Here is a 20,484-nt window from a genome sequence, read left to right on the forward strand (position 1 = left end):
GTAATGTACATTGTGCATTAATTATGAGCCATACAGAAGTTATAAAAAGTTTTATACTTACCTGCTCCGTTGCTGGCGTCCTCGTCTCCATGGTGCCGACTAATTTTCGCCCTCCGATGGCCAAATTAGCCGCGCTTGCGCAGTCCGGGTCTTCTCCTCTTCTCTATGGGGCTCCGTGTAGCTCCGTGTAGCTCCGCCCCGTCACGTGCCGATTCCAGCCAATCAGGAGGCTGGAATCGGCAATAGACCGCACAGAAGCCCTGCGGTCCATGGAGACAGAGGATCCCGGCGGCCATCTTCAGCAGGTGAGTATGAAGACGCCGGACCGCCGGGATTCAGGTAAGCGCTGTGGGGGTTGTTTTTTTAACCCCTGCATCGGGGTTGTCTCGCGCCGAACGGGGGGGGGGGGTTTAAAAAAAAAAAAAACCCGTTTCGGCGCGGGACAACCCCTTTAAAATGAACTGCGAGCAGACGTGGCTGGAAAATCAACAGTATATGCTTGAAATATGCATATATCTAATATATCTATCCTGAGAGAAAAATAAAAGGCAAGTAATATAAGGGCATATGAGATGGACAATATGGGCTTTTGCCATCAGTCTTCTGTATTTTTATGAATGTAATGGCTTAGCTAGGGATGAATTGGGACAGACAAAGCATCTGTCTTGAGTACAATTAGGTAGGGTTAGAGAGGGCACAGCATGAGAGTTTCTGAAAATCCAGACTGCATCCTCCCTCTCCTGCCTGTGTTCTTTTAAGTTACAGTAACTAAAACTTTTGTGGATGTATAGAGAGTGCAGAAAGCAGCACAGGCAAAACAACAGGCTCTATCCTCCGTTCACCATGTCTCCTCTTCAATGCTGGGGTATAACAGCTCTGCAGGAGAGGTACTGTAAGTACCTATAATGTGCTTGTAATGTGAATGCGTACATCTGTAATGTGCATGTACAATATGTGTGTATTATGAATGCATGTGTGTGTAATTCGTGCAACTATATACGTGAGTGGGGAATGAGAACGCAGAGTGAGAGGGGCAGACACACAGAGAGGCTTTGCTAAAAGCTTTAGTAAGGCCGCCTGCAGACGGCCGGGTTGGATCCGGCTGCGAGAATTCTCGCAGCCGGATCCGACCCGAGCGCCTGCAGAGAGCAGCGCGGAACTCACCAGCTCCCGCAGCTCTGGCTCTTTCATGTGCCGGCTGCCGGCGCATGAGCAGACCGGAGCCGGCGACAGGTGAGTGACGTTTCTGTGCGGGGCTCTGTGAGCCCCACACAGAAATAGAGCATGCCGCGGTGTGTTTTCTGCGCGGGACTTCGCGCAGACAAACCGCGGCTGTCTACATAGGATTGCGTATTGTATTGTAATGCAATCCTATGCAGGCGTGTACGGGCGGAAATTCTGCGGGGAATCCCACCGCGAAATTTCCGCCCGTCTGCAGGCGGCCTTGGATCCTGGATTCCAAATAACACTTCTGAGGACTGATGAATAATGCCCTCCATGCTGCAGCTACTTCTGAAAGTGTGCTGGAGAGAGATAGGAAGAAACTTCTCTTCTTTGTGTCGTCACAGATATAGAAAAAGTGGCTTCTGGTGAGCCACTAGAGCCGCAGGCGCTGCTGGAGATCTCTTCTAGCACTATGATTGCCTTGCTCTGTTTCTGACACTACAGCGAGCTCTGACCTACGAACCTAAATCTTTTAGATAGCTTAAGAAATGCTTTTTGCCATTGTGGCAGCTACTATTAGACTATAGGTTGTATTGGAGTATTGTCCTCTGAATGAGCTAACCCTGCTTTGCTGACTCAAGTCCTTTAGACAGTCTACTGCTGTTGTGGCAACCATTTTTGGCGCTCAGTTCTAATTGGGGCATTGTCCCCGAAACGCTACGCTTCTTAGTACTAGGCTAAGCCATCTATCTTGGGAGCCATGAACCTTTAGGCTACCCGTTTTATCTAAGTATGGCATATCCTGACTAAGTCTGTCACAGGTGGCCATGGCATCATCCAGGTCAATTGTGATAGCGTAATTAGTTACTGAATTTGAGTCTAGTCTCTTTTCTCTCTACAACTACGTAACGCGATTATTCACTAAATACTTACCGTAGTCACCCTGTATACATCGGCAACCAGTAGCCATATACCTGAGACTTTTATGAGTAATAGGGTTTTAGCGGAGATCTTCTAAGCAGGCAATCCTTGCGATCTTCATACTTTAATTAGTGACAAGCATATCTTAGCCAATCGTTGAACTATTCAAATATTGTTCACATCATTTGGGGCCATATCAATGCCCTGCTCCTGAGGAACTATCGGTTATTCCGATAGGGAAACGCGTCGAGCAAAACAAACACGAGCAAAAAGTACATAATTAAAATTGTTAGTAACATACAGTAACAATCCATCATTCTGTACTACACTCCAAGAGTGAGCACCAAAGGATTGGAACATTTACAAACAGTGTATTATTAAACACGATACTCTATTGAGCTGAAAATATTAGAAAGATCTACAAGTGTCCTTAAAACAAGAGTCTCTTGTTGTTTGATCTATGTGACAACAGTAAATATATACCTCCACTGAAATTGATAATCTTACTTGGAGTATATATCATCAAACAACACACCCAACTCTATCAAATATATTTCCTCCAATTGGGGTATGAAATCCTTTTTTCCCCCATTGGTACTATTCTAAATTGACTCTCGTGGACCTGAGTTAAGATTGGGTGGAAACCTCTGATTGAGGCTCTCTTTCCCCCATTCTTGTAGATCCTTTTCTCAATTTATTTGTCTGTCCTGTCACTATATGTTCGTCGTGATTGTCCTTTTTGTTGGCCTCGATTTTTAAATTTATCTTTAATAAAGTTATTTTTTTAATTTTCTATATCTGTGACGGCCCCAACTCCAACCATATAGATATTTCATACCACTGTGATTTGTTATTTCTCTTCTTTGTGTATGTTATTTATGGGAAACATAATAGCGACTAGTCTCCCCTCCCTCCATAGACTTTTATGGGCTGCAGCTGTGACCTGATCTCTCAGTGTACAGACTCCTTTCTATGATATTTAGCAGTAAATTTAGAGTGAGTTATCAGTGCAGGAGTCAGGGAAGCAGAAGAACCTAGTAAGTAGAGAAAGAGCTATTCCTTATAGTTATATTACAAAGTTTCTTATCGCTTGTACTATTCAGTTAGAAAAAAAGTTGTTTATAATCAGAGATGAAGTTTAAATTCCTATTTTTAAAATTAATGATTACACGGAGAATTTTTGTTCTATTTTGGGTGCCAGCCTGCTTTAGAGATGTTGTCATGTAAATCAAAGAAAATCAGGACACACTGTGAGAATTTGTATAGCCATATGAGGCGTCCAGATCAGCTGGGGATCATGAATAATTCACAAGTTTCTAGGTACAATGATCACTAATGTTCATTATCTGATTATATCCTTAAGTGAACTTTGTTTTCTCTTCATCACTTTACTTTTGCTGAAAAAAAGTAAAAAAGAAGGAAAGGTGAGTTTTATACTAGTACTACTACTTCTAATACTGCTAGTAATACTAGTAATACTACACTACTAATAATGATAATAAATTCCCTTATTATAATAACATAATATATTCAATACTTTATCATGAATATTGACTATTATTATAAGTCTTGAACTGTCATATTGAGTAGCAGAGGATCCTTCAATGGGCCCACGTTCTGCCATAATACTGTTCCAGCAGAGGGCGCCCCCCCCCCCCCCACACACACACACACTCCACCCCCCCCTCCAATTATTTGTCACACGGATTAATTTCTTATAGTGTGATTCAATAGTAATAATAGTAACAAAGCTTAATATTCTCTTATACAATAAATAATCTTGCAGATCTTCTGTATAGATGGAGGGTCACCCTCAGAATCATCTCTTCTGGTGCTGACATGTTCATATGTGTTTCCATAACTGCACATCATTTCAGAGATTGACAATATCATAAAGAACTATAAGGAATAAGATAACTAATAATTACAATATTATATTATACAATACATAAATAATAATACAAATAGATAGTATACTATAAATAATACTACTAGCGTTATAATCCAACAATTCAGGGTTCGGAAACAGAGCTTGGACTTTTTCCTGTCTTTGTTTAATTCTTTATTCACCTGTGATAAAGAAACATTATTATACTCTTTGTACTTCCTCTATTTTCACTCCTTCTGTGATATAACACTCAGCCTTCCAAAACAACATATGTTATTGCCTATTTCAAGTCTTTTGAGGTGAGAAGGAGCACACTTCAAAGTGCTTACACATATATATTGCAATAAGTGTGAAGTGGTGGAACATATGGTGGCAGTGGCCGTCTTTGAAGTTTGTGTGGTTGATCAGGCTGCATATGTATGACACCGTAAAGGAATACAATTAATTCAGCTACTGCAAACTGAGCAAGAAGGATAGGAAGAAAACCCCCGACTCGAAAACCACATAAAGCATGTCTTATCCATTGTAAATGGCTGTGCAAATCTCATTCACCATAAATGATGCTTACAACCTCTTCTGGCTCGGAGAACAATCCCCCAGTACGTTGGGTCTATATTTAGTCACCTTCTATTCCCTTAAATCAGCGGCGGCTCCTGGTGTGTAATGTTGTGCAAACAATGTTGTATTTTGCATAGTTAATAAAGCATGCTGATGTTAAGTGGAAAGAGAAGTTTTCATGGAATGCTACTCTTTTCATTACAGCATACATCTTCGATTTAATTTGGCAAGGGGAATATCAACCTTGGCTTTTGAAGACAAGGTTAGTTCCCGTGAAGCATGAAAATGAGTTCTTCCAAACACGATCCTTTCCTTTGCTGCAGTATCAGCTCCAAAAGAAAAGACGCAAAAAATCCCTGTTATCTCTTCCCTTGCAATAATCCCCCCATATAATAAAGGGCTCTGTGCTTTGCAGAGAATATAGATAAGATGAGTTTTTCATGGTGAAGGCTTTCAAGTGTGAATAGAACAATTCTTGTTCTTTTTTGATACAGCGACCGAATTAAACACTTCCCTAATTAGCAATGATTACAGTGTTGTGACTGCAGCATGAATCTTCTCTTCTGATTGGCAGTGCCGGCTATCCAAATCCTCTACCAATGTATTCTTTATGATAGCTATAAATAGAGCAAATATCTCCATTGATGTGGCTACAAATGGGGGAGAGCATCTGAAATATCTCGGAATGATGCACATACTCAGAAGGGGAGTTAAAAAGGAAAAGCAAATTGTTGCCAGGAATTAGTGCTGAGTTCTTTTGGCTTTGTGCATGGGAGTTAGGGGCTAAGGTATAGAGAATAATTTACTGGCATGGTTCTTTTAACAAATAGGGGGCCATGGTGGCTTTTCATAATATTGTTAAAACTTGCATGCAACCTCGAGAGTTAAAAGTTGCAGGTGACCAGATTGGAGTTACTGTTATTGAACTTTTGGGGAGAGCATTGCTTTCTGGACGCAGGGCTTGAAATCCCCACCTCCAGAAAGCTAATACTGTGATTGGCTGAAGGCGCACGTGTGTTAGCCAATCACAGCCATTCAATGATGTCATTGAATGGCTGTGATTGGCTGACGGCTTGTGTTAGTGAATCACAGTATTAGCTTTGTGGAGGCGGGGATTTCAAGCCCTGCGTCCAGAAAGCAATGCTCTGCCGGGGACCAGGAGGGAGCGACAGCCTGCAGCAGCGCCGCAGAACGCCGGGGGAGGTGAGTACTGATTTTTTTTTTTTTGACAGGAGGAGAGAAATCTTCTAACTGATCGCACATTTGTTCACGCGATCGCGAATTTAATGCGCAATCGCACCAAATAAATCGCGTCCGCACGTTAAATTTGCGATCGCGCTAAAAATGGCGATCAGAACGAATTTTCGCCACATTCGCTTTATAAGATGCAGGAACTTCCCCCCCCCTCCCGCTTTGGAGGCGGAAAAAGTGCATCTTATAAAGTGAAAAATACGGTACATTACAAGCCTGAAAGCCCAATGCAACCCTCCCTCATCCACTCCATCCAGTCACTTGGCGGTCAGAGACCTCTCTGTCCCCAACTATCTGAGACACGTTAGCCATAGTCCTGGGTTACAGTTCTGAAATTTTGCCCACTCAACTGCTGCAGATCCACCTTCAGTCACAGTCCTCTGTCTGACCCAGTCTACCATACCAATTAAGGGGAAAGCGCTTGCTAATTGAGACCAGCTGCCATCAAAATCCCTATTATCCATTGCATCTCGGAACATTATACCTCAGTGCCTTTTTAGTTAGGGCACAGTCACTAACTACACTCCTTAGAACCACGGCACGCCACAATATACAATGAATATAAAGGCATAGACATAACAAAATATTATATAATATGGCAACAAAACTTAAACATCACTCTCCCAACTGATGAGGTCTCCTCCACTCCCTCCTGCAGCACTGCAACTATAATGGGTGCAGGGGGTATGGGTTCACCCAGGCCGTGGAGCCCTAGGGGGCTCATAGGGATTCTCCTCCCCAAATGATGACACCAGTATTTAACCCCTTTAAGAGTTATTCATAATCCAGTAGACAATGCAGCTACAGTAAGTTGGAGTCAGTGATCATAACTGTGACCTAAAGGAGCAGGGCTGCAGTGTAAAGCATATATGAAAGACTGTAAGAGACTGAATCTTTTATGACACAGGAGACAAATTTCAGACTACCTTAGGTTTCAATAGACAAAACTGCTATGCAGGAGTCACTGATAATAGCTGTGTCCTAGCAAAGGAAAACTTTTAATCAGCTCATATATAGTTAATATAATATGAAATCTGATTGCTTTAGCCTGAATACATACAGAAATGAAAGTCTTTTCATCAGTCATACTGACTTTCTGTATCCTTCATGTGAGTACATGATCTGTAGAAGAAAGGCTTCAACGTTATCAAACAATAATGAAAGATAATCAAGAAAATATGTTTTTATGATAGTACAAGTAGAAGCCAAGGGGAAAATCCAATATCACAAACAGATATAGTTTTAAATGGCCTTGGAGACCTCCGAGAGGCTCTTCTCTCTGTGTGCAGATATTTATTCTGGGAGATATTACAATTCCTAGGTGGACATTTCCATAAAAAATTATTAATTTTATCTCATCAGGAGCAGAGTCTGTTTGAATTTGTATTAATGGGGTCCATCACAGTGTCTAGCTTGGACACCTGGACGTTGGTAGATGGGCCAATGTAATTTGATCAAATTATATACCAAGAACCTTGCATTATTTAATGCGGTTAGAGTATTGATTAAAGGTATGTATACCTCTGATAGTAAATATATTATGACTGCTGTTGCCGTTTTTTGGTCCTGCTTTTATTGTAATTTGCAGCCGTGGTTTAACGTGCACCTGTATAGTTCTATTGGGAAGTGCTGACCTATTTTATCCTTTTTTTCTGCAAATATTGTGAAGTTTTGGCTGCCTTCACTTGGTCATGTATGTATACTTGTGGCCTGCTGGGAGTTGTAGTGCATCCATTTTTGTATTACGCATCTAGGCCTGTTCCCAGCCTTTCAGTAATAGTTTTCTCAGGCTGCTGTGCTGTACAACCAACTCTCACCGTGAAACTGTACTCAAATATTTCCTAGCCTGCTGTGAACGACTTCATTTATACCGTTCTGTGTCTGCAGTGCATTAGACAGAGGTCTCACCGCTAAACAGTACTGTAATATTACTGGGGCCACTGCAAAGTATTTCACCTCTGCCCCTGTGTAGAGCGTCTCACAATACCCTTTCCTTGGTGGGGTTGAGATAGCCGCAGTTACCAGCACTATCCACTGGCTTTAGAGTCTTCTCCCACTCCACACAGCATCTATAATCTACAAGTCTCTGCGAGCAGTAAATTACCCCTAGGTATCAGCGCAAGACAGTGGGTTACTTTTTTCAAGTCACAGCATAGAGCCTCCGCTATCTACAAGTCTCTGTGTGCGGTGAATTAAGCCACAGTTCTTAGCGCTGTACAGTGGGGTAATTTATTTGGGCCCTGCTTTATACTTAATCTGCCATGATGAAGAGTAGGGGTAAGGGTCGAGGACACGGATGTCCAAGTGAGGGTGTGGGCACAGGCCGAGTTCCTGGTCCAGGTGAATCACAGCCGGCTGCTGCGGGATTAAGAGAGAGGCAAGTTTCTTGGGTCCCCAGCTTCATATCACAATTTATGGGTCCGCGTGGTAGACCTTTATTACAAACAGAGCAGTGTGAGCAGGTCCTGTCGTGGATGGCAGGAAATGCGTCCAGCAATGTATCGACCACCCAGTCTTCTACGCAGTCCACTACTCCTGGCCTAGGGACTGCAACTCTGAATCCTCTGGCTGCTGCTCCTCCTTCCTCCCAGCCTCCTCACTCCATGAAAATGACATATTCTGAGCAGGCAGACTCCCAGGAACTGTTCTCGGGTCCCTGCCATGAGTGGGAAAAAATGGTTCCTCTCTCACCTGAGGGGTTTTTGCTACAGAAATGTTACAGGGGTCTGCCTATACCTTTGCTACAGGAATGTTATAGAGGTCTGCCTATACTTCTGCTACAGAAATGTTACAGGGGTCTGCCTATACTTTTGCTACAGAAATGTTACTGGGCTTTGCCTATACTTTTGCTACAGAAATGTTACTGGTGTCCGCCTATACTTTTACTACTGAAATGTTACTGGGGTCTGCCTATACCTTTGCTACATAAATGTTACTGGGGTCCGTCAATACTTTTACTACAGAAATGTTACTGGGGTCTGCCTATACTGTGGGTGCACAAAGACTTCCCATTGCGGTGTTTTACCTCTCTGGCACAAATACACTGACTGACTAGGGCAGAAATGTGGGCTGAGGCCAAGGTCCTTGGCTGGGTGAAACTCTCCCATATTTGGGCACTCTGATTTCTTCCTATGTAATACCATCTTTCTGCACTAACAGCATAGGCGAGCCCAAGGAACTCAAAGACTTCCCCTTGCGGATTTGAGCTATCTGACACCTACACAGAATGAATTGACCCGAACCTGACCCAGGGCCCGCTCACATACTTCCCACACAGACTATTGCGGGTCCTGGTCATGGTTTCTTGGCCTTGTAATGCCCCCTCCTCCTCCTGCTTGGGGTCAGGGGATCAGCACTGGGCAACATGTATTTTCTCTCGTGTTACCACAGTTATCTGAGACACTGGTTTGGGCCAAACAAAAGGATAATTACTGCATTAATGAGACGTTCACAGCTGTACTAGCATTGGAGTCCGCTTTATGCCCACGATTGCTGAGGGTGTGGGCAAAGGCCTATGTACTTGGGGAAATGCAACTGCGCCAGGTTTGGCCCGTGGAATTTCTTCCTGGTTCATGCAGTCTTTGGAGTGATGAAAGCAACTGTAACTGATTTAATGAGACCTTCACAGCTGTACTAGCATCGGAGTCCGCTTTATGCCCACGATTACTAAGGGTGTGTGCAGAGGCCGAGGTCCTGGGCAGAGTGAAAGTCTGCCACGTTTGGGCACTGTAATTGCTTCATGTTTAATACTTTCCTTGGGTTTCATGGGCTCGCCTATGCTGTGGGTGGGTGCACAAAGTTTTCCCATTGCGTTGTTTTAGCTATCTGGCACAAATACACTGAATGACTTGGGTAGGGCACAGATGGCTTCCCTAGTGCATAGTTCAGCTATCTGACACCTACACAGAATGAATTGTGTGGGGACACATGGATTTCCCATTGCTATGTAACTCACAGCACCTTGGGTCACACAAGGTGGAGGCTGGTACGTTAATCTATCATCAATTCTCAGCAGAATTGTGGGCTATCGTCCACACTTTCAAAGAGGGTCGCTGCCTGGCCCTGCCCACCCTCTGCAGTGTATGCCTCCGGTTCCTCCTCATCCAGTGCGCACTTATAAATAGACATGAGAGTGGTGTGGCTATGAAGTGAGCGCGTGGCATGAGGGCAGCTGAAAGCTGTGCAGGGAAACTTTTGTGTGCACTGTGGACGCAGGGTCGTGCGGGGGGTTAGACAGCAATGCCAGCATGTAACCTAGGAGAAGAGGCAGCGCGGTCACCAGCAGGCAGTGTTTGTCCTTGGTTGCAGGTAGTGTGGTGCTTAGCTAAGATGTGCCAGCGCGTGTGCCTTGCTAATGAGGGTTTGTCTGAAGTAAATTGTTAGGGGGGTGACCGCCAGACTCTTGCCCCCAATTTGATTTAATAGTGGGACCTGGGAGCCTCAGATGCAGCCATGCATGCTTCCCCTGCCCTTCTTTATCTGTTTCTGTGGTGTTTCCATGACTTTCTGATGTTTTCTGGTGTTTGACAAGTCATCAGCTATGCGGAGCATCAGTCCCATACAAAAATGCTCGAAAACAAGCTCTCGAGCATCACGGAAAGTTCGACTCGAGTACTGAGCAACCAAGCATTTTTGTGCTCGCTCATCTCTAATAGTAACATAATTTGTTAAACTAAAAAAAAGACACATTTACACTCACTTCAATCTATTATCCTGGAATGTTGATCCAGAGGAATTATCCTCATATTAAACAGAAAATTATTTCACAACTCCAAATCTGGCAATCAGAAAAACTTCCTGAATCAATAACCTTTCTGAAGTAATTTTGTGACTATAACTTGTAATTCTTGTTGCACTCAAAGAAAGCATCCAAGTCCCTCCTGAAGTCTTTTAGTGAGTTTGCCATCACCATGTCCTCAGGCAGAGAGTTCCATAGTCTCACTGCTCTTACAGTAAAGAACCCCCTTCTATGTCAGTGTAGAAACCTTCTTTCCTCTAGATGTAGAGGATGCCCCTTTGTTATAGTCACAGTTAAAGTCCAGCTTGGTCTCCCCACCTGTACCAATACCCATACCTAAACCATGTTGCATACAACTGCAAAATGAATTTACATATATGATGTAGCCCCTTGGCATAAGATTTCCAAACGTGACTCATTTCCTGGACTATGTACCGTCTAGAAAAGGAGTGTCAAACTAATTTTTAGTGAGGGCCACATCAGCCTTATGGCTACCTTCAAAGGGTCGATTGTATTTGGAACACAGTATAGTAAGGGCTTGTTCACACAAGCGTATTTGCATACATAATATGCAGTGAATAAAAGCCATTGATTTCAATGAGTTCATTCACATGATGTTTATTTTCACACAGCATGACCTATTTTGTTGCGTACTACACACCGCAATAGGCTATTGAAGTGAATGGGCCACACAAATACGCAGGAAACCTATGTATTCACTGCACATTTGCGCACCATTTTAATGGGCCCATCTGCATTCTTTTTTGCGTGCCCAGATATGCAGGCATAAGCAATTTTCAATTGTGCAAATACGCAGCGTATTTGTGCAACCAAAATACAATGATGCCCATGTGAATGAGCCCTAATAGTGACCATGATAGTGATTGTAGTAGTAATAGTGTCCCCTAGATTCATAGAATCATAGAATGGTAGAGTTGTAAAGGACCTCCCGGGTCATCGGGTCCAACCCCCTGCTCAGTGCAGGATTACTAAATCATCCCAGACAGATATTTGTCCAGCCTTTGTTTCAACACTTCCATTGAAGGAGAACTCACCACCTCCCGTGGTAACCTGTTCCACTCATTAATCACCCTCACTGTCAGAAATTTTTTTCTGATACCTAATCTGTGTCCCTATAGTGGCCCCAGTAGTAATAGTGACTCTCATAGTGGCCCCAGTAATAATATTGACCCCCACAGTGGCCCCAGTAGTAACAGGGTACCCCATAGTGGCCCAATTAGTAATAGCAACTCCCACAGTGGCCCCAGTAGTAATCGCAATTCCACAGTGGCCCCAAGAGTAATAGCAACACCCACAGCGGCCTCAGTAGTAATAGTGACCCCCACAGGTGCTGTCGCTAGATAATGGTAGGTAATCAAATACAGCAAACTCAAAACTTCTATTTGATACCAGATACACACTATCAAACTGTTTTTCTTTCTGTTGGTATATGTTGTTTCTGCAGTTGCAATATACATTCTGCAGACTATCTCCCCCAAACTATAGAGCAGTTTTTCTATCTGTTAGTATATAACATGTGATGAAGGCATCCAATTGTAGTGCTGCCTATATGCAACATGAAGAACACATTTGTTGACATCCTCAAGGCATCCTGTCTGCTGATTAGTTCAGCATGCATTATGGGAAAGACGATTTTCCAATGAATTTGGCCAAAAATTAGGTCAGAGTAACTCAATTTGATTTTGTGCAAATCATTACAATTTTATTGCTCTGCCAATCACAATAAGGAACACTATATAAGAAATAATGGTTCGTCTATTCCATATTTTTAAAGGGGTTGTCCCGCGCCGAAACGGGTTTTTTTTTTTTCAACCCCCCCCCCCCCCCCGGTCGGCCCGATGCAGGGAGGTAAAGAAAGCTTACCGGAGCGCTTACCTTAATCCCCGCGCTCCGGTGACTTCAATACTTACCGCTGAAGATGGCCGCCGGGATCCTCTGTCTCCGTGGACCGCAGGGCTTCTGTGCGGTCCATTGCCGATTCCAGCCTCCTGATTGGCTGGAATCGGCACGTGACGGGGCGGAGCTACACGGAGCCTGCATTCTGCACAAGCGGCTCCATAGAAGACTGCAGAAGACCCGGACTGCGCAAGCGCGGCTAATTTGGCCATCGGAGGGCGAAAATTAGTCGGCACCATGGAGACGAGGACGCCAGCAACGGAGCAGGTAAGTATAAAACTTTTTATAACTTCTGTATGGCTCATAATTAATGCACAATGTATATTACAAAGTGCATTATTATGGCCATACAGAAGTGTATAGACCCACTTGCTGCCGCGGGACAACCCCTTTAAGGTAGCTAGGCACTCCTTCCTGGGTTTTGCTCCATTTACACGGGATGACAGTTTGCTAAACAATCTGCACAAAAGGGTTAGATTACCACTGAGTATCGCTCGCTTCTGGTTGATGTCCAGCGTGTCACATTCTATGTAAAGTGCTGCACGGGGAGCATTTAACACAGTGAGAAGTCAACGAACCAGTGATGTTTTTTATGCTGGTTGAAAATGAGAGACAAAAAGTAAATGAAAAGTAAGCAATGGCTTTGCATTTAGACGTAACGTCTATCATGCATTTTTGTTTGTTTGAACTAATTTTGCACAATAATCATCTTGTGTAAATGGCCCTTAGGCTGGTGTCATTTAATAGGGAGTTTACTTTCTCACTCTGCATTTCACCTGACGATACTGGAGTGATACTGCCTTCGTAAAAAAGCATTTCACCTGACATTTCATATTGCTCTGTGAATACAATGGAGAAACAAGTTTAAAATAAGTTTGCTTTCTCCTTATCACTCTCCATAACACATCCCTCACTACATTTTAAAGGACCAACACTTTCTACAATTGAAAAACACTAGAGTTTTGCAATTAGTTTCTCATGAGTCCATCTTGGCTGCATTTATTTACTTTTTACATAATTTATTTCTTTATTTATAGCCTTTTAGTGCTAATATAATTGCATCACAGAAGGGGAAATAAAAAATTAAAAACAATCACAGAAAAATGTCCGTTACTTACTGACTGAGGAGTGCATATAGATGCATCCTCTCACCATGCAGGTAGCTGACTACCAAATGGAGGAGCAAATAACACCGGTGCAATTGAAAAACACTAGAGTTTTGCAATTAGTTTCTCATGAGTCCATCTTGGCTGCATTTATTTGCTTTTTACATAATTTATTTCTTTATTTATAGCTTTTTAGTGCTTCTTTACTGCCTTACTGTCACACCTAGAACAAATGTGACATAGGAGGCTGGTCATTATGTTACATCCATGCAGGCCGCGAAAACAGCAACCTACATGGACGCAACCCAAACAAGGGTTGGAGGGAAAGGATTGAGACAGGGGGCATGCATCCATGCTGAACACCATAACAAAATGATCTGCAAATGGGACTTGTGAGCAGACATCCAACAACAACTGACAAGCACCAAAACACTTACCTAGAATACCAACACACATAGGCAGACCGAATAGCTAAAGTAGGTACGAAGTATTGGTTTGTATTTTGGCCACTATACTAAAGCTCACAAGCCCATCACAAGGGTCTTTGTTGTCTCGTGAGTCCCTACTTTAACAAGACAACTTAACCCTAGGAGTCCTGCCTGCAAGTGAGGCAATCGTCCCAATAGGGAAGGTCCCATGCTAGTACCTAAGGGCCTGGGTCACCATAGATGGTAAACAGCATACAAGACATGGTTCACACCAATAGACTAGGGAATTACAGACCAGGAAATCCCACCCAGAACCACATGCATGCAGCAACACCAAGCAATACATGCATGACTCCAAATAGCAGGGTTCTGACAGTGAGTGAGGAGAAAGATAAATGACCATCTCCCTCTAGCAAGAGGGGCTGCTATTTATGTGCAGCAGACTGGTGGTGATTGGCTGACAGGCACAATACACACCCAGCCAGCTCAATCATCCCACACCTGTGAAAGTGTGATCTTGGAAACCCACAGAACGACAGGTCCCAGGAGCATAACGTGATGCTTACTATTTAAGTCATTGAAGTGTTTTTGTTGTTTACTGCCCTTTATACATCTGTATTTAACCACATTGGCTTAGACCATTGGCTCCTGTTCTAAACCCTTTTATTCCCATAAGGTATGTACCTCTCACAGTGAATAGTGTGAATATTCAGAATGCAATGCAATACAGATTGTGGAAAATACTAGGAGATTTAACATACTAGCAAACTATAGAGGTTTTTAAATGTAACAATGTATAACAATGTTACCCCCTTCCCCAATATACATCTCAACACAATGGGACATATTTACTAATACTGTAAAACAAACTGTTCAAAGTTAGGATATAGGTGGATAGTGGATAGATCTTTCCACTGAGCAACTATCATGCCTCTAAAAGTTAATGAAGTGGGCAAAGGACAGTTTGCTGCTAAGTAATCCACCCGTTCTAATTTTATAATTGGTGGACTACTAGGCAGCACCGCTCAATGCATGGAGCAGCCACTTTCAGCACTCACATCTGGGAAGAATCGGGAAGTTAATATACAGCTTACATCCACAGACTCCATGAGTCACCTACTTTCAGACCATAAGCTGAGTTTATAGGGCTAAAAGTAGACAAACTCCCTTTAATCTCAGGTCAAACACTTAAATTAAAGTAAACTTTAGATCAGTGCAGACATGCAAGCTCCTGTACTTCATTTTTGTTTGCTTCCAAAGTTCTTAGCTGCAGTAACAGCTGCAGTGAATCCTCTGTTTGGAAGGACCCTGGAATACATTTAAGTCTGTCTGGGTTAATTCCACAGGATTTTCCTTTATTTTTCTATGGCTGAGATAAGAAATCTCACAAACATCATTTCTGACAAAAGGTCAAACCCAGAACTAATCAGTTTGTGTGCGTTGCCCTCTCTGGTTTAATTTTCTTTCACTCCCAGATAAAATTGAATGGGAGATGCGGGTATTTAGAAAATAATTATGTAATGCCATGGAAATTGCTGTCACACACCTGGATGCCAAATGCAAATAATAATGGAGGGTGAGATTGTCACATTTCTTCTATCAAGGTGCTAAGTGAATAGCAGTGAATTTATTGTTCTGGTCATATCACTTAGACCATCAGTTCTCTTATGTATACATATCATATGTTTTATTGTTTCCTTAGGACGATATTCCAGTGGACGTTACATTGTTGTAAATTTCCAGGCCCATTTACCTAGGTGTGTAGGTAACATTTTTGAAGCACTGGCTTCCTGCTGAGCATGTGTTTATAAATATAGGCCATTCCGAAGCTAGCAGAACTGCAGTGTAAAGTATGGGAGCAGCAATCTCAGTCTCTAATGCAAGAATACAAAGATATCAAACTACTTCAGATTCCAATTAGATATTTTTTACGTTATGGAGAGAGTAGAAGACAATATCATTTGGAGGTAACTTGAAAATATATAACCAGATGACTGGGGTCACCATTGCGATCTGGACCCCACCACTGCAGCACATAGTTTTTGACCTAACGGTATCCCATTATCTCTTTACAATCCAAATTCCCTGCCATCTGCACATTTCTCAGCTCTTATTTATTTTGGGTGGGAAAGCACATTGGAATTCCTTGGAAGTTCTCAACAGAAACACATAAAAATGAATTATCATGATGATTTAATTAGCAATTTTTTTGAAAATTAGAAATGGGTTAGGAGTTTTTCAGATTAGGAAGATCATTTGTAATAATTCTGTAAATATATGTATTTTGATATTACATACATTTATATAATTAGACGATTCATTTCTAATTTTTAGATACACAGACAGACAAATAGATATCCCTGTAATACAGTGCCATACAGAGACAGCCTATAACTGCATAAATATGTATTCCACATGTTTCTAACAGTATACAGGACAGCGCTCCAATGTCGGAGGCTGTCCTGTACACTGTACCATACATATGCAGAGCAGCCTCCAACATCAGAGTGCTGTCCTGCATACTGTAATCTAAATATAGAAGAAAAGCCTTCAACATCGGAGCGCTGTCCTGCATAGTGTTAGAAACATGTCGGATCTCGCCTGACATTGTAGTTATGCAGGGAAATCATAATGTTGGATAAGATACAACCTAGGATTGGAAAGGGTTGAACATTATTGATGATAAATTCTGCATATACAATAACAAGAATGAGTTAAAAGTAAACATACAAAGGTCCTGTATACACAGAGGGTGGGTCCTCAGAATCATTTCCTCTGGTATGCCCAAGAAACTTCAGTCCGAAGCCACTTATCAATCAAGATTTTTCTAGCTGTTGTAGCAAATTTAAAAAAATCAGCCTCCCCCCCCCCCCACCCCCCAAACAAGCTCCTTGGGTTTCTACCATGAACACCACTCACTGGGCAACTAAGTTCACCAACATGAGGTGATCCCATCATTTTATTATAGCTTCTGGAATAAGCGGCTCTGCAGGGCTTAAACCCGTGTCAAGTTGTATATTCTTCATAGAAAAAACCTTCTAGGGGAAAGTGATTCAATCCCAATCCCCACCTTCTTCCAGACCCCATTTCTATGGCTTTTCCTGCCTTGCAGGTGGGTAGTGTAATAAAATGGTCCTAACAGTAGTTCGTATACAGTGTCGGTATAGAAAGTAGAAGAATCTTATTCTAGTCATGTCTAGCAGTCACTTCCCGTAAGAGCTTGTTATTTACTAAAGTGGACAGAGTGATGCACGAGGGACCTTCATCCCAACAATAACGTGTGCAGGAATGTGCAATCAATTGCTGATGGGATTCTTAGTGTTGTCTATTATGCCTGGTGGAATAATAGATCAAGAGCAGAGCCCTTTCTATAAACACCATTTCTATGAATTCTATTCACCAAGCACAAGTTGCTGAATGTTCTTCTAAAATAAAGTCACGGTACGGCTAGCACTTTTCTTTCTGGAAGCCAGCCTTTTAATTGACCACCCAGCAAGGATCACAAAAGTCTTGCAGAAAGGCCTGGCGGAGCATTTCTTTCTTCTCTCGTGTGCTGGCAGTATGTGGTACTCTTCATATCTCTAAATAGAAATCGGAACAATATTTCCGATTTTTCATTTAACAACTTCAGGCCTTTGTGTTTGCTGATCTGTATCTCGCTGATTTTTGAGCATAAGTTTTTCAATGACATTTACTCGTTGCCATGAGAACCATAAGAACTGTATTCTATTACTCTGCTATCTTTTATATTCCTGAATGCTTGACATAAAATGTCAGCCATCCAACATAGCTGGCTAAATGAAATATAGGATTTTATATAGTTAGAAGACTGCATACCTTATAATTTGTGAAGATCAATGTTATCATCTGTATCAAAACATCCCTACATCAGATTAAACTGTATAAAACGGGGCTTTGTTATATGCATTTGTTTAACGAGGAGCTGTCAGCTCTGCTGTATGGTGTAGAATAGAGGATCTGTTGGCTCTCCCGGGTGGGGTAGTATAGAGGCAGTGTTACTCCCCTCACCGGTGTAGTATAGAGGAGATTAGACTGCTTATACACCCGTATTAGGGCTTAGCTCAGGGTTTCTGTCTCTCGTCTCCGTTTTTGGAGGAGAGAAACTGAAATGAAACAAAATAATACGGATCCGTTTTTTCTCCACTAATTTCAATGGGGTTTAAAAAAAAAAAATGGAAAACAACCGTAAAGGCTTCAATTTGCCTCCATTCAGTCATGTTTCCATTTTTTGGATGGAAAAATAGTGCAGTCTGCAACATTATTTTTCCATCCAAAAAAACAGAAACCTGACGAAATGGAAGAAAATGGAAGCCCTTTCGTCTACTTTACATTTTTATGAAATCCCATTGAAGTTGATGTAAGTGTTCAAGCAGCCTTAGTGTTAAACAAACTGAAACAGTTAAACCCTGTTTCGGGTCAGACTTTGCCAAAGTTTCAGTTTGCTGCGAACCAAAACCTTGGGGAGTTCGACTTGGCTAAATCCACTGAAATGGCAGAAAGGAGAAGGAATGAAGGATACCCTGAGCCCAAACCCCATGGACTTCTTGGTTTGCAGATTGGAATGTTGGCAAGAATTGGCCCAGTAACTGCACTGTAATTACTTATACGGACTGCAAAGCATCTCTGTAGGCTATCTATATATGGTAGCTATATGGTCACTATATGGGTAATATTAATCTTTGTATAGTTTTTTTTTGTAACAGTATGGTGAGCTTATAGGGTCATGGTCTGTGGGTATTACTAGGCCCTCATATCCTATTATTATTGGTAATATTGATCTTTGTAGTTATGTTTATTCAGTAATAATATGGTGGTATTAGTCCGTGTGTGGTGCAGAATGTGATTATGATATGACTAGAGATGAGCGAGCATACTCGCTAAGGGCAATTACTCGAGCGAGCATTGCGAGTACCTGCCTGCTCGGAAGAAAAGATTCGGCTGCCGGCAGGGGAGAGCAGGGAGGAACGAAGGGGAGATCTCTCTCTCCCTCTCCCCCCCCCCCCCCGCTCCCCCATGCTCACTGCCGCAACTCACCTCTCACCCGTGTCGGCAGCCGAACCTTTTCTTCTGAGCGGGGAGATACTCGCTAAGGTCAATGTTCGATCGAGTAATTGTCCTTAGCGAGTATGCTCGCTCATCTCTAGATATGACGATACTATATAGTGTTATTATTGGCAATCTTGGTCTTGGTATAGTGGGCTTTGTTCAGTGACCATATGGAGGTAATGTGAATAGTGATAATACTTGTACCTCGTATATACAGTATCATATATAATTTAAAGGTCTGGTCTGGGGACACATATCAGTGCTTAGCTACATGTTACGCTAGTCCTAAGCTTGTGAAGCTAAGGGCACATGTAGCTTCCAAGTTTTTAAAATAAATTTATAAAATGTTATATATACATTTTTGCAGGAGGACCCGGGCACTTTCTCTGTGCAGGGCCCCTCTGCACTCTGTGTGCACCCATGCTCTATAATGCACCACACAGGGGAGCCAAAAGAGTTTATACACTACACCACAGAAGAGATATTACATGTCCTCTATACCATAACTAATCATGAGAATGGGAGCTCTCAAGTCTGTTTGAATGAAGCAGCAGTCACATGTGTGCACTACCACTTCATGCATTGTCTGTGGGACTGATTGAGATAGCAGAGCTTTGTATTTTGAATATCTCTGTAAGTCCCATATCCAGTGAATCAAAAAATCCAAGATAAGGAACAAGAATTCAGAAAGCGCCTTAGGGATTGTCGGTGGGCCATTAGCTGTACTTTTAAAATCCTCTGAAACCAGGGAGAGGTGCAAAGACAATTGGGGGGTTTTCTCAGAAGAGAATGTCCCCCAATAAAAAAATACAACAAACTGTAAATAAAAGAAAAGAAAAAAAGTCTGCGCTCTTAGAATACGTAGAGCATAGACCCGAGGTATAATTGGTCCTATGGAAAAACAGGAACGGAGGAGGGGGGTATGACCAGCAAAAAGCCCCCTCCTTGAAGTGTCGACTCCTTAAATCACCTGGGTGGTAGTCACGTCTCAATCTTTGGTTAGTTCAAAGTGGTCTTTATTCCAAATGATGGTAGGCAATATAGTTGGCAACACGTTTCTGTGCACACAGGCACCTTCCTCAAGCCAGTATTCACATTACACACACACACACACATATATATATATATATATATATATATGTATATTGATAAAACATCTCTTACAATTCATTTGACCCCGCTTGCGTCCTCCGGTTCCAGTGTGGGCGGAACGGGGGGCGTGCCACATCACGGCGTCATCTCAGTAGTCATGTGATGCGTTAGCGTAATCACGGCAATCACTGTTTTTCATTCTTTGGAAGTTTGATTTGATTATCAAACTGGAGTTTGATTTTAGACTGAATTTTTTTTTTTTTGTAATTGGAGTTTGTCTTTTTTTTAGACTGACTGGAGTGTGGAATTTTTGAGCAATGTTTCTAATTTTTGACCGGATTTTTTAATGTTTTA

The sequence above is a fragment of the Eleutherodactylus coqui genome, chromosome 6 (assembly GCF_035609145.1).
Source record: "Eleutherodactylus coqui strain aEleCoq1 chromosome 6, aEleCoq1.hap1, whole genome shotgun sequence".
Classification (NCBI taxonomy): domain Eukaryota; kingdom Metazoa; phylum Chordata; class Amphibia; order Anura; family Eleutherodactylidae; genus Eleutherodactylus; species Eleutherodactylus coqui.